Here is an 11,876-nt window from a genome sequence, read left to right on the forward strand (position 1 = left end):
CAAGACTCCCATTCACCCAATAAATTATAGCATCTCCTCAGCCTCCCAACAGACAAAGGGCCCAGAAGAAAACAGTTCATGTGTAAGTAATTGTTAGTGGCTATAATCTGGAGCAATGTGTTGAAAATGCAGTTCTTTAAACGCTAACCATCCAAACACACACTGATGGCATCAGAGCACACAAACACTATCGCCTCAATGGACGGAAAACGCCATATGGTTGTGGAAGCCTGGCGTTTAAGAAGTGGTTTCAGAGAGCTGGGGACATAGCTCAGTGGTAGATCATTTGCATAGCATACACAAGGCCCAGTATTGCCAAAAGATAAAAATATAGAATTGGTTTCAGTTGAAAGGGCTGTCCTTCAACCAAGGACTCTGAGAGAATCTTTGCAAATTCTTGTTGGGTGCCCACGTGTTGCAAGAAATACTTCATTAGGATGCAGATGATGTTTGCATTTCAGCAATTCAAGCAGCCTTCTGCTATAGGCCGTGTCCATAAACTCATAATGATTGGATGTTAATAATACTAACAGAGGAATTGCTTCACCAATGTACCTAGCTATACCAAAAATAGTGCTTCAAGTACCCATTTTTCCAAAGGTCAAATATAAAAGTTTAAGTGCTTCTTATTAAGCAGTGTTTTAGATATTTAATTCATTGGGATAGGAACATAATGCCTCCTTTAACATTACACACCAGGCCGAAAGACACCAAGTAAACTGCCTTGATTTACAGCTATAGGTTTATTCTTGTAACCACACTATATAATGCCCTCTTAGTCAAAGTCACAAGGCTAAGTAGAAGGTCAAACCAAGAATGTGTATAACTGTTGAGCCACATTTAATGAAGAACACAATTATTGAAATCCTAAAGACTTTGACATCATTCTCAAAAAGAAAAAAAAAAAAGTGCTTACCCAGGGAGAGTAGGGAGGAATAACTCAGGACCCCAATGTCATTTGTAATTTGACCAGTATGTGTTATACAAAGGAGCATGAGGAGAGTTTAAACTCAAAAGAATTTACATTGAACTCTCTGCTTCCCATTAATTGGACATTTAGTAATAAGAATCCAGTTCTGGAATCAGACCTGCATGGATAACCCTGGCTTTCAGGTCATCAGATTGAGGCATTTGGTGTACCCCATAATGAGCTACTAAGATATCCATCCTGGAGAAAGGACACATGCTAGAAGAGACAGCAAACCACAGGCTCCCAAGTCAGTGAGGCAGGGTGGGGGTGGGTGGGGAGCCAGGCCAGAAGGAGGTCAGCTTCCTAACTAGCTCACACAGGGGAACCTTTTTCCTTCAGGCAAAAATGTTTCATAGCTACGGGCGGCTGCCTGCTTATGACATAGCTTTTGTAATTGATAGTAAGTTACTTAACCATGCTAGAACTCAGGTTCCTTAACCTCAGAGACATGGTTGAAAATCGTCCTTGCCTTAGTGTGGCTTCTGAGGGCTACATGGAATGATGCAAGTTAATGATGCAACAGTACCAAGCAGTTAGCAAGTGCACAATAAGTAACGGGTGAAAATCTGCCAAAATGAATAGCATGTATCTTAGTCAGGGTTACCGTGGCTCTGATGAAACACCATGGCCTAAGCAACTTGACAGGAAGGGCTGATCTGGCTTACACATCCTGAGCCACAGTCCATTGAGGGAAGCCAAGGTAGGAACTCAAACTGGAGGCAGGAGCTGATGCAGAAGCCATAGATAGGTGCTGCTTACTGGCTTGTTCATCATGGCTTGCTCATCCCAACTTCTTACAGCACCCGGGACCATGAGCCTAGGACGGGACCACCCACAATGGGCTGCGCCCTCCCAAGTCAATCACTGATTAAGAAAATGTTCCCTCCAGCCTCATCTTACAAAGGCACTTTCTCAATTGAGGTTCCTTCCTCTCAGATGACTATAGCTTGTGTCAAGTCGACATAAAATTAGTCTAGCCACTACCCATGTGAAGCCAGGCCACTACCGGTGTGAAGCCAGAGACGCAACTAAGAGGTGGAGTATTTCCTACTGTGCACAGGGACCTGCAGAAAGAAACCAAACAAAGCCCTAAAAGACATTCTAAGGAAGTTCAATTAAACTAAGAATGGGCAAGCATTTTGAGGAACCATGGCATACTGCATAATAATTAGTTATTACAAAGAGTTCTTAGTACCTAGCAGTCAATAAGTGCTATATATGGGGGCTGCAGAGACGGTTCAGTGGTTAAGATCTTGTGTCGCTCTTGCAGACGACCTGGATTTGATTCTCAGCCCCAACACGGTGGCTCACAAACAGCTGTAGCTCCAGTGCCGAAGGATCTGGCCTCCGAGGGAGGGCACCAGGCATGCAGGTGGCACACAAACATACATGCAGGCAGACACTTATATGTACAAAAATGAAGTAAATCTGGAAGAAATGTATGTATAATTGATGTTACGATAATGTTGCTGTCAGCTGTCAGGAGTTCATTTGGAATGTTCACATCCCGTATTCTTCTCTGGCACCTCTTATTTTAAGGATGACATCGTGCCCATGTGTCATTCTGTTGTTTCTTCAGTCTGGAGATGGAACCAGGACCTCATGCATGTTCGGCAAGTTCGTGACTGATGAGTTACACACCCCTAGTCCTCTTTCAGATCGTCTTAAATTGTGAAAGAAAAACAATCTCACCGGGGAGAGCTGGAAACAAACCTAAGGGGTCTCGGTCCAAAAGAACTAAGAACCTGAGCTTCCTAACAGACCAGACAGCTGCTTTATATTCCCTAGCACACAGAAACCACCAGATGCACTCAGAGTGGCCTCCGTCCATCTTCTCTAGATACAGCTTTCTTCAGAACATGACTGTTGATTCATTCCAACCTCAGAATAGATGTCTGGCCCCGGTCCCTTTAAAGAAAGGCCTCCTTCTCTCCATACTGAAATGTTTGGGATATTTAAAACTTCTATTGCCATAAATTCCAAGCTGACAGTCTCATAGCAGCCATAATTCAGTTGCAAGGAACACACATTTACCACAGGCCTGCAAACTAGAAGATTTAATAGGCCCCTAGCTGTGTAAATGAATGGAGCTCACTGTGCCCCAGCAGAAAGCAGGACCCAAACAGCTAGGAGCTGGGTCAGCTCCCTCAGCCCTCCAGATACAGATATAGGAACCATTGTAGTGTATGCAACCCACCACCACCAAATTGCTAATACGTACCACATGCTTGTACTTCAACACTGAAACCCTAAGTCTTATTACATACCTTAGCACTAACAGAGGCTTGAAAATAATTGACCTGACAGAGAATGCTTAGAATAGACATTGCTCCAACAGACATAATTTAGATATTATATCTATGTAGAGTAGGATTTAGCCTGTCTGAAATGGAGGTAATATTTATATAGACACATGAAACATTTATGTTTCCTGGATACTAAGTATCCAGGAATGTTTGTATAAAAGCTTTGTTTTGTTTTTCTTAAGCAACAAGGGGGAAATCAGTTCTTTAGATTTGTCATATCACTGGGAATTTCTAGTCATCTATTTGTTGCCTGTAATGGCACCTCCCCACAATTCAAATACTTGATTGAGGATTCTTCTTTCTGGCGTTTGAAAATCTACAGCCAGACCAGCACAGCTGGTATTCAAACCAGAAACAGTCAGTGTCATCTATCACTTTTTATTATTCCGGACCTTACTGAATGCACAGAAGGTATTCCACAAATACTTGTTGACTGCATGAATGAGAGGAGGGAAGTATCTCTACTACTGCTGGACTGTGCAGAGTAACTGGATACAAGGAAAGAAAATATAGATAGTACCAAGTGGGATGCTTGATTTTTGAACGTGGCAGGCTTTAGAATCACCATGGAAACCCATATCTGAGTGTTTTCAGAAAGATTCTACTGAAGGGGGAAGAGCCGACCCGAATTCGGGAGACGCTATCTCACAGACTAGGTCCCAGCATGGAGTATAAATAAGAGCCTTTCCAGCACAGCCCGGTCTACGCCTCTGCCTCCTGACTGCGCATGCACCGTGACCAGCTGCCTCAAGTTCCTGTCGCCATGCTTTGCCCACCAAGGCAGACGGCGCCTGTCTCCATGTGCATCCCGCTGTGGCATAGTACATCCTCAGACTATGACAGCACATAAACTTACCGTCTTTAAAATGCTGTCCTTGGGTATTTTTTCATAGTAACAACAACAACAAGTAAATAATGCGACAAAACATTAAGAGGAGCTGTCGAGTCAAGAGGTGTCTGTGGAATCCTGAGCCATAAATGGAGTATCTAGACCATACTCCCTCCCCTCACAGCTCAGGAAAACGGCGCAGAAGAGGGACTGGAAAGACTGCAAGAGCCAGAGGTCCGGGAAGACTGAGGTCCGATGATGTCTTTTGGACCCGAAAGGATGCTCCTCTCATGAACTCATTGCACCTGAGGTTGTCTGCACAAGACCCAGCCCAGCAGCACAGAGGGAGGGGTTTGTGAGTCCATCTCTAGCTGAGGAGCCACTGACAGCTGATGGCTGCTGGGTGTGGGAGCACCGGTTTTCCTTAGGAATGTGGTCCTGGTGGCTAGATCCAGCGAGTGGCACCACACCATGCATACACAAGGAGCATTGAATGGATCTGGTGGACCCGTGTGCCAAACCTAGGTGCTTTACAGTTTTACAAATAGGTAACAACCCTCATGCGTCAATTTCATCCTGTAACAAAAGAACAGGCAAGAAAGGTTCTTTTTTTTTTTTTTTTTAAGGGAAATTCTCTTGCTCTAAACACTCAAGGTAGAAAGAAAATATGACATCTCATGTGGTGACAGGAAGGTTGATTTTGGGCTTCAAGAAGTCTACCCAAACATTCCTGCAGTGTTTTCCGGGAAATCCAGCCAGCAGTTTGGCAGTAAGGGCTCTGTGTTGCACTCAAAGGAAGCTCATCGGACCCCAGGTTTTTTAGAAAGGAGAGAGAGCCAAACTCTGCAAAGAACCCCCAGAGACGCTGGGACCACTCAGCCAAGCACTCTGCATGGGTCTTGAACTAGAGGAACTAGTTGCCAAAGTGATGTCAGACTGTCCTGGCTGTTGCATTTTGTTCAGAAAACTCTACCATTTTCTTCTCTCCTCCAAACCTTTCTATATTTGAGGAAATCATGGGGGTGGGGGGAGGAAGGAAGGAGGAAGAGGAAGGAAAGAAGGAAGGAAGAAGAAGGAAAGAAAGGAAGTAAGTTAGGAAGGAAGGAGAACGGAAGAAAGGAATGAGCCATTGCTCAAGCTGCATTCAGTCTGTTCTACAGAGCGAGCATGCTATTGCTGCTGAAGTCCCCTAAAAAATACCAAGCAAAGCTGCTTTAGATCTAGAATAAGAAAAATGACATCCAGAGAAAATGTTTCCAGTACTAAGAGTAGGAACATCAAACGGTGTATAGCTTGGGCTATACACAGTGAAACGTGTGTTGTGTGTGTGTGCACGTGCATACACAATCATGGAGAACAAATGAAGACCCTAAGCTACACCTACAAATACCAAATGGCTGCCTGGGACAGCCTGCGAGCTCAGCAGTACCACAGCGCAGTGCATTGCTCAGCCTCCCAGAATCAGATCCCATCAGGCACTAACTCAAGTACAAGGGAAGTTCCTACACAGAGCTAAGGTGATTCACAAGCCCAATTAGTCTCAAATCCCGTCATCTACTTCTAAATCATTCAGGATTCCTTCATGGCCATTCTTCAGAAGGAAATATCTTCCACTCCGGGTAATAATGCAAAATGAATTTAAATTGAAGTTTTATCCATTTTATTTAAGTCCAAAGTATAATAATTTACATAATAAAGGCTCTATTGCAAGCCTAAAGAGGTAGAAACAGAACCAGCAGCTCACGTTAAGAGAACATTTTTTTTAAAGCTCCAATAATTAGAGCAATAGCTGGCATACCCTAGATACTAAAGGAGTTGTTGAATGGATAAAGGAATTAATTATCATAAAATTAACATTTCCCCTTCATGGAAGGTACTCTAAAAACCCTCATCTAAACAGTTAACCGTGGGGCAATGCAACGCAGGGGTCAAGGGTCACACATACACATACAGTCTGAAATACACCATCTGGACACTTAAGTCCATCAGAGGGCCTTCACTTCCCTGTTCCCTGACTGCCTTGACTAAAATCCCTAGCAGTGTTTATAGCTTTGTATGTGATTTAAAAACAAACACACAACAACAAAGACCCACCTCGGTGGTTGTGCAAAGAGGGGACTGCCCTTCAAACCACATCTTCAGGAAACAGGCCTTTCCAACCTGGATCTCAGAAGTTCTCGGTCTCCTTCAGTGTAACTTGTCTAGAATCTACACCCTGCTGAAGACAGACTGAAGACAGATTCTTTTAAGATTAAAGGCTCTTTAAGCAAGACACAGCAATGGTGGGATGCACCAGGAAGTCCAAGCTGCTCAGGTGGCCAAAGGTCATTTGAGTCTAGGAGTTAAGCACACACAGCCTTGACAAGTGTGCTAATGATCACTCATTATTAGGCATACCCCCAAGTATGAAAATGTGGGGACAGGACATCAATCTGACTTATCTTTCACTGAATCTAACATAAATGCTACCAGGTATGGTTTTTCACACAATTAATCCTGTCAGTGAACAGGAAGCACTCAATAAACTCAGGAAGGGTGGGGCAGTAAAAAGAGAATTCATTTTTTTTATTTTTAGCATTATTTAAAAGCTGTGAAGTCCTTTCTTTAAGTGGCTGGAGGTTGGAGAGATGGCTTAGCAGGTAAGAGTTTGTTACTCTTACAAACAACCTGAGTTGGTTTCCAGCACTCAGTTCATGTGGCTCACGGCCTGTAACTCCAGGAGATCTGACACGCTTATCTGGCCTCCGAGAGCACCTGTACTCATGTGCCCACACACAGAAACACAGCTTTAAAAGATTATTTCAAAATCGGCTTGATGGTATTGAAAGACTTTCGAAACCCTTTGATGACCAGGCCCATGGCACACACCTAAGATCTGCTCAGTGACATACAAGGGGAAGAAATAAAATAAAATAAAAAAGTTTTAAATAACTGCTGATAAAATAGATCAGTGGCTAAAGATGTCTGCCACCAAGCCTGCTGACTGGAAATTAATCTCTGGGACCGAAGGAGAGAACTGGCTCTGACAAACTGTCTCACACAAACACACACACATATACACACACACACACACACACACACACACACACACACACACACACACACACGCACGCACCACTGACAAATGCAAATGGACACTTTTCAGAGTATAGATGCCTCCCTCCCATGCTAGCTGCTGAGGAAACGCCCTCCACTGTCCACAGCTGACTTTCTGCATGCTCTCCCTTTCCAGGAAGCATCTATAAATCGCAAGGGTGTTTTTGGAACATAATTTGCCTATACCAATGGAAACTTGTACTTAGTCGTGGGCCTAAATGAAGCTTTTTATGAGCTTTTCTTATGAGCTTGATTTATGTGCCATTAGCTGCTAGATGGGTAGGTGGGGGTGCTGACAACTATGTTTATAATTAAATGTATGCAAGTAGATGCATTAATATCTTATGAACATATTGACATGTGCTGGAACAGCCTACATAATGTGGAATACAGCTAGAATCATATCTAGAGCCATGCTCTGGTTTCTCCATGGCTGCAGCTGGATTGAAGAGCTCGATTCTGACAGAGAACTCACTAAGAGACACAACCACACCTAACAGCTGCACGCTGGCTGCCTCCCTCAGCCCAGGGCCAGGACTCTCAGATCTTGTGATTTGAACTCACTCTTATAGATTAGGTTTTTCAGACAGAAAGGAAGTTGCAAGTCTAGAAAACAAACATGACAACTGCACATGAGGCTAAGTCAGAAGTCAAAAGAGAAATATAGAATTAAACTTGCAATTATCCCAGGCTTGTAATATCAACTACTCAGACTACACAGCAAGTTCGTGGCCAGCCTAAACAACTTACCAACACTCTATCTCAAAAGAAAAAAGAGAAAAAGGTTAGACTGTAGCTTGGAGCTCAATTCCACTACCCCCATCCCCCACCTCCCAACCGCCAGCCCCCACCCCCGCCAGCCTCCCTCCCTCCCAGCACCACTGCTGTTCAAGACTGGTAAATAAGATGTCTGACTTGTGAAAACATTTCTAATAAAATATTCTGCTACTTTGCTGTCCTGCTCACACACAGAGAGCATCTTATCTTGGGACAACAGAAGAGGAAACAGATAACTCTCTTCCTAGGCTGACCACAGAACATGGAGCAAGAACCAGCTATTCCAGTAAGAGAAGGAGGTGCGTGCCACAGTACACATATGGAGGTCAGAGGACAACTCTGCGCAGTAGATTCCCTCCTTCCATTTTATGCAGGCTCTAGGGATTGAACTTGGGTCTTCAACCTTTGCCACATTGAGAAATCTAGCTGGTTGGAAGACATTATCTGAATGGGTTGAAGTGAAGGGACAGAATACACTCTAATTTTCTTCACTGGTCAACATCACACTCCAAGCCTACTTTTAAAGGAAAGAAGCTGCTCAACCACACACACACACACAGACACACACACATACACAGACACATACATACACACACATACACTCACACAGACACACACATACACTCACACACACATACACACACATACACAGACACACACACACACAGACATACAGACACACAGAGACACACACAGACACAGACAAACACACAGACACACACAGACATACAGACACACACACATACATAGACACACACACACACACACACACACACACACACACACACTAAAACACCACTCCGGCATAAAGCCGGGCTGTGAGGGAATAAGAAGCAGCATTTTTTTAATGGAAAATGTTTTTCTATTCTATAAACAGAGAGGGACTGCTCCAAGGAAGGCTGTTAAAATACTAAATGGCATTCCTATCTCTCCAGACTTCCTCTTAGTCTGCTCCAGCCAGCCTGCAGGAGCCCCTCACCCACCACGCCTCTCTTCCCTGGTGCTGATCCAGGATGCCCTTAGCTCTTTCCCACTGACCCTCTCGGTTCCCTTCTAACTCATCTCCATTTCTATGTGTCTGTCGTCTACCAACCCTCAGAAACACTCTCTACCAGGCACTCAACAGCCTAGGAACCATAGTCATTGGAACAGCAAAGGACAGAACACCCACCCAACAAGGACAAGGACAGATACCAGCACCAAGAGCTATCACAAACATAACTACAGGTGCCCAGATTCCAGCACAGAACACAAACATCAACAGCCAAGATAATATGTCTCCTTCAGGAGCCAGTAACCCAACTCTAACAGGCCTTGAGAAATACAATTTAGCTGAAGCAGAAGACAAGGACTTCAAAGCAGCAATTATAAATGTGCTCAAGGACCCTTAAAAGCATGTGAATGAATGCCTTAATGAATACAGTGAAAACACAAATAAACAGTTGGATAAATTGATCAAGACATGAAAGTAGAATTTAACGAAGAAATACAATCACTAAAGAAAATCCAAACAGGTAAAACTAGTAATAAAAATAAAAACAATGCATAAAATATCCAGGAAATCTGGGACACTATGAAGAGACCTATGAACAATGGGGCTGGATGAAGGAAGAAGAAACCCAAGTCAAAAGCGCAGAAAACATTTTTAACAAAATCAAAGAAGAAAAATTCCCCCAAAGAAGGGAAAAGGTATCTATTAAAGAACAAGAAGCATACAGGACAGAAAATAGAAACAGAAGAAAAAAAATCCCCATGACCCATAATAATCAAAACATGAAATGTATAGAACAAAGAAAGACTATTAAAAGCTACAAGGAAAAAGCACAAGTCATAAACGCAGACCGGTTAGAATAACATCTGACTATTGGATGGAGACTCTTAAGAGCCAGAAGGGCCTGGATGGATATACTCTACAAATCCGAAAGACCATAGGTACCAACCCAGACTATTATATCCAGCAAAACTATCAATCACAATCACCAGAGAAAGGAAAGCATTCCATGATAAAACCAAATTTAAGCAATCTACCATTCCAGCTCTACAGAAGGCACTAGAAGGTTAACTATACCCTAGAAGACAGGAAGAATAGATAATCCCAGAACAGTACATCCAAAGAAGGGGAGAATTCACATCATAAAAAAATTAAATAAACAGCAATTACCTACCAGTAAATGTGGCTCACTGACAACTCTCAATATTAATAGTCTCAATTCCTCAGTAGACTAGCAGACCAGAGTAGAAAACAGTATCCGTCTTTCTGCTCCATCCAAGGAACACACCTCACCACTAAGGGTAGACATCACCTCAGTGTAAAAGCATAAAAAAAGATTTTCCAAACAAATGGACCCAAGAAGCAAGTTGGTATATTTATTTTAATATCTGACAAAATAGACTTCAAACCAAAATTAATCAGAAAAGATAGGGAAGGACACTACATACTCATTAGAGGAAAAAAATCCACCTAAAGGATATTGTAATTCTGCACATTTATGCACCAAACACAAAGAAAGGGGAATGGCCTACCTTCCATTTGAATATGAACTTCACTGCAATATATACTGGTCACTTGACTTTTTGCTGTTGTTTTTTGTTTGTTTGTTTGTTTGTTTTGTCTTGTTTTTGTAAACAGAAAATCAGTCACTAAACTCACCTGCACAGTCTCTACTTCAGTAATTTGATTGCAATTAACTGTGTGTTCTCTTTGTGTGTACCACCCCCACCCCCACCCCCACTTCCCACCCATGCTCACTCCCACCCCCACCACCCCCACCCCACCCCACAGCTGAGATAAGGCAGAAGGCAGTGTGAGTTATCAGGCAGCATCTACTTCCTTTCTTAAAACAAGTAAGAATCCACACTTCTTTGCTTACTATAAACTTTCTGGAAAGTCTCTTTTGTCTTCCTGCCCCACTTTATCTAAGACACTAACACAAACCAGTGGAAACAACCATTCTAACATTAGTTCATTACCCAAGCTAAGTCCTGCAGGTCAGCTGCACACTGTTCTCATTCTCTCCAGTAGCCTGTGTCCCTACCCAGCAGGCTTTCCTGCCTGCAGTGCTGAGCTAGAACTCGGCCTCAAGCTGGCACTCTACCACTGAGCTACCCCTCCACACTCCCTGGGGATTAGCTTTTATTTGTTGGACTTATAATGAAGGAGGGAAAGTGGGAGGGATTTTTCAGTGCCTCTGAGGACTTTATACCATTTCACTCTGGTTTCTCCACCATTTAGCTCAAATAAATTATTTTATAATTACAAGCTTTATTTCACCAACCGTGAAAAGATTTTCCAGTATTTTATAACACTATAATTCTGCCCCAGTTCCAGTCTAGGTTTTCTTACTCTTTCAATGAAACCTCTGAGACCTAGAGACATTAAACAACTGTGTCTACAAGAAGCCTGTCACACCACGGATCACTCCGCCTTTCCGAGTGAAGTATATGGCGGTTGGGTATAGTAACAGGCCAGTGTGCAGCTGACCTGTAGGACTCAGCTTGTACGTGAAATAATAAACACTAGAAGGGTCTTTTCTGCTGGTTTGTTCTACTGTCTTAGATTAAATGGACGGGAAAACAGAGAGAATTCGCAGAACTGAACAACAGAACAATTCTGAGTAGCCATGGGCGTGAGAGCAGCCTGCTGCCCTGGTGAGAACATCAGCTCAGAGCTCAGAAGGGAAAAGGGAAACAGTGCCGCTGGCAGTCTCCCATGTAAAGAACTCATAGAGGACGGTGCATGGGAATATGATTTTATATATATATATATATATATATATATATATATATATATATATATATATATATATATATATGTATATATATATATATATGTATATATATATACAATATATTGATATAATGTACTATATGTAATAATCTAATTTAGAAACTATTTCCT

At 42.7% G+C, this 11,876-nt stretch overlaps 1 protein-coding gene across 3 annotated transcripts in view; it reads right to left on the bottom strand.

Moving 5' to 3' along the window:
• Nucleotides 1-11,876, bottom strand: part of Mcu (mitochondrial calcium uniporter) — a 170,426-nt gene that overhangs the window by 116,271 nt on the left and 42,279 nt on the right. The gene's annotated exons all lie outside the window — the stretch shown is intronic.

This window comes from Mus musculus, chromosome 10 (genome assembly GCF_000001635.26).
Source record: "Mus musculus strain C57BL/6J chromosome 10, GRCm38.p6 C57BL/6J".
NCBI classification, from domain to species: domain Eukaryota; kingdom Metazoa; phylum Chordata; class Mammalia; order Rodentia; family Muridae; genus Mus; species Mus musculus.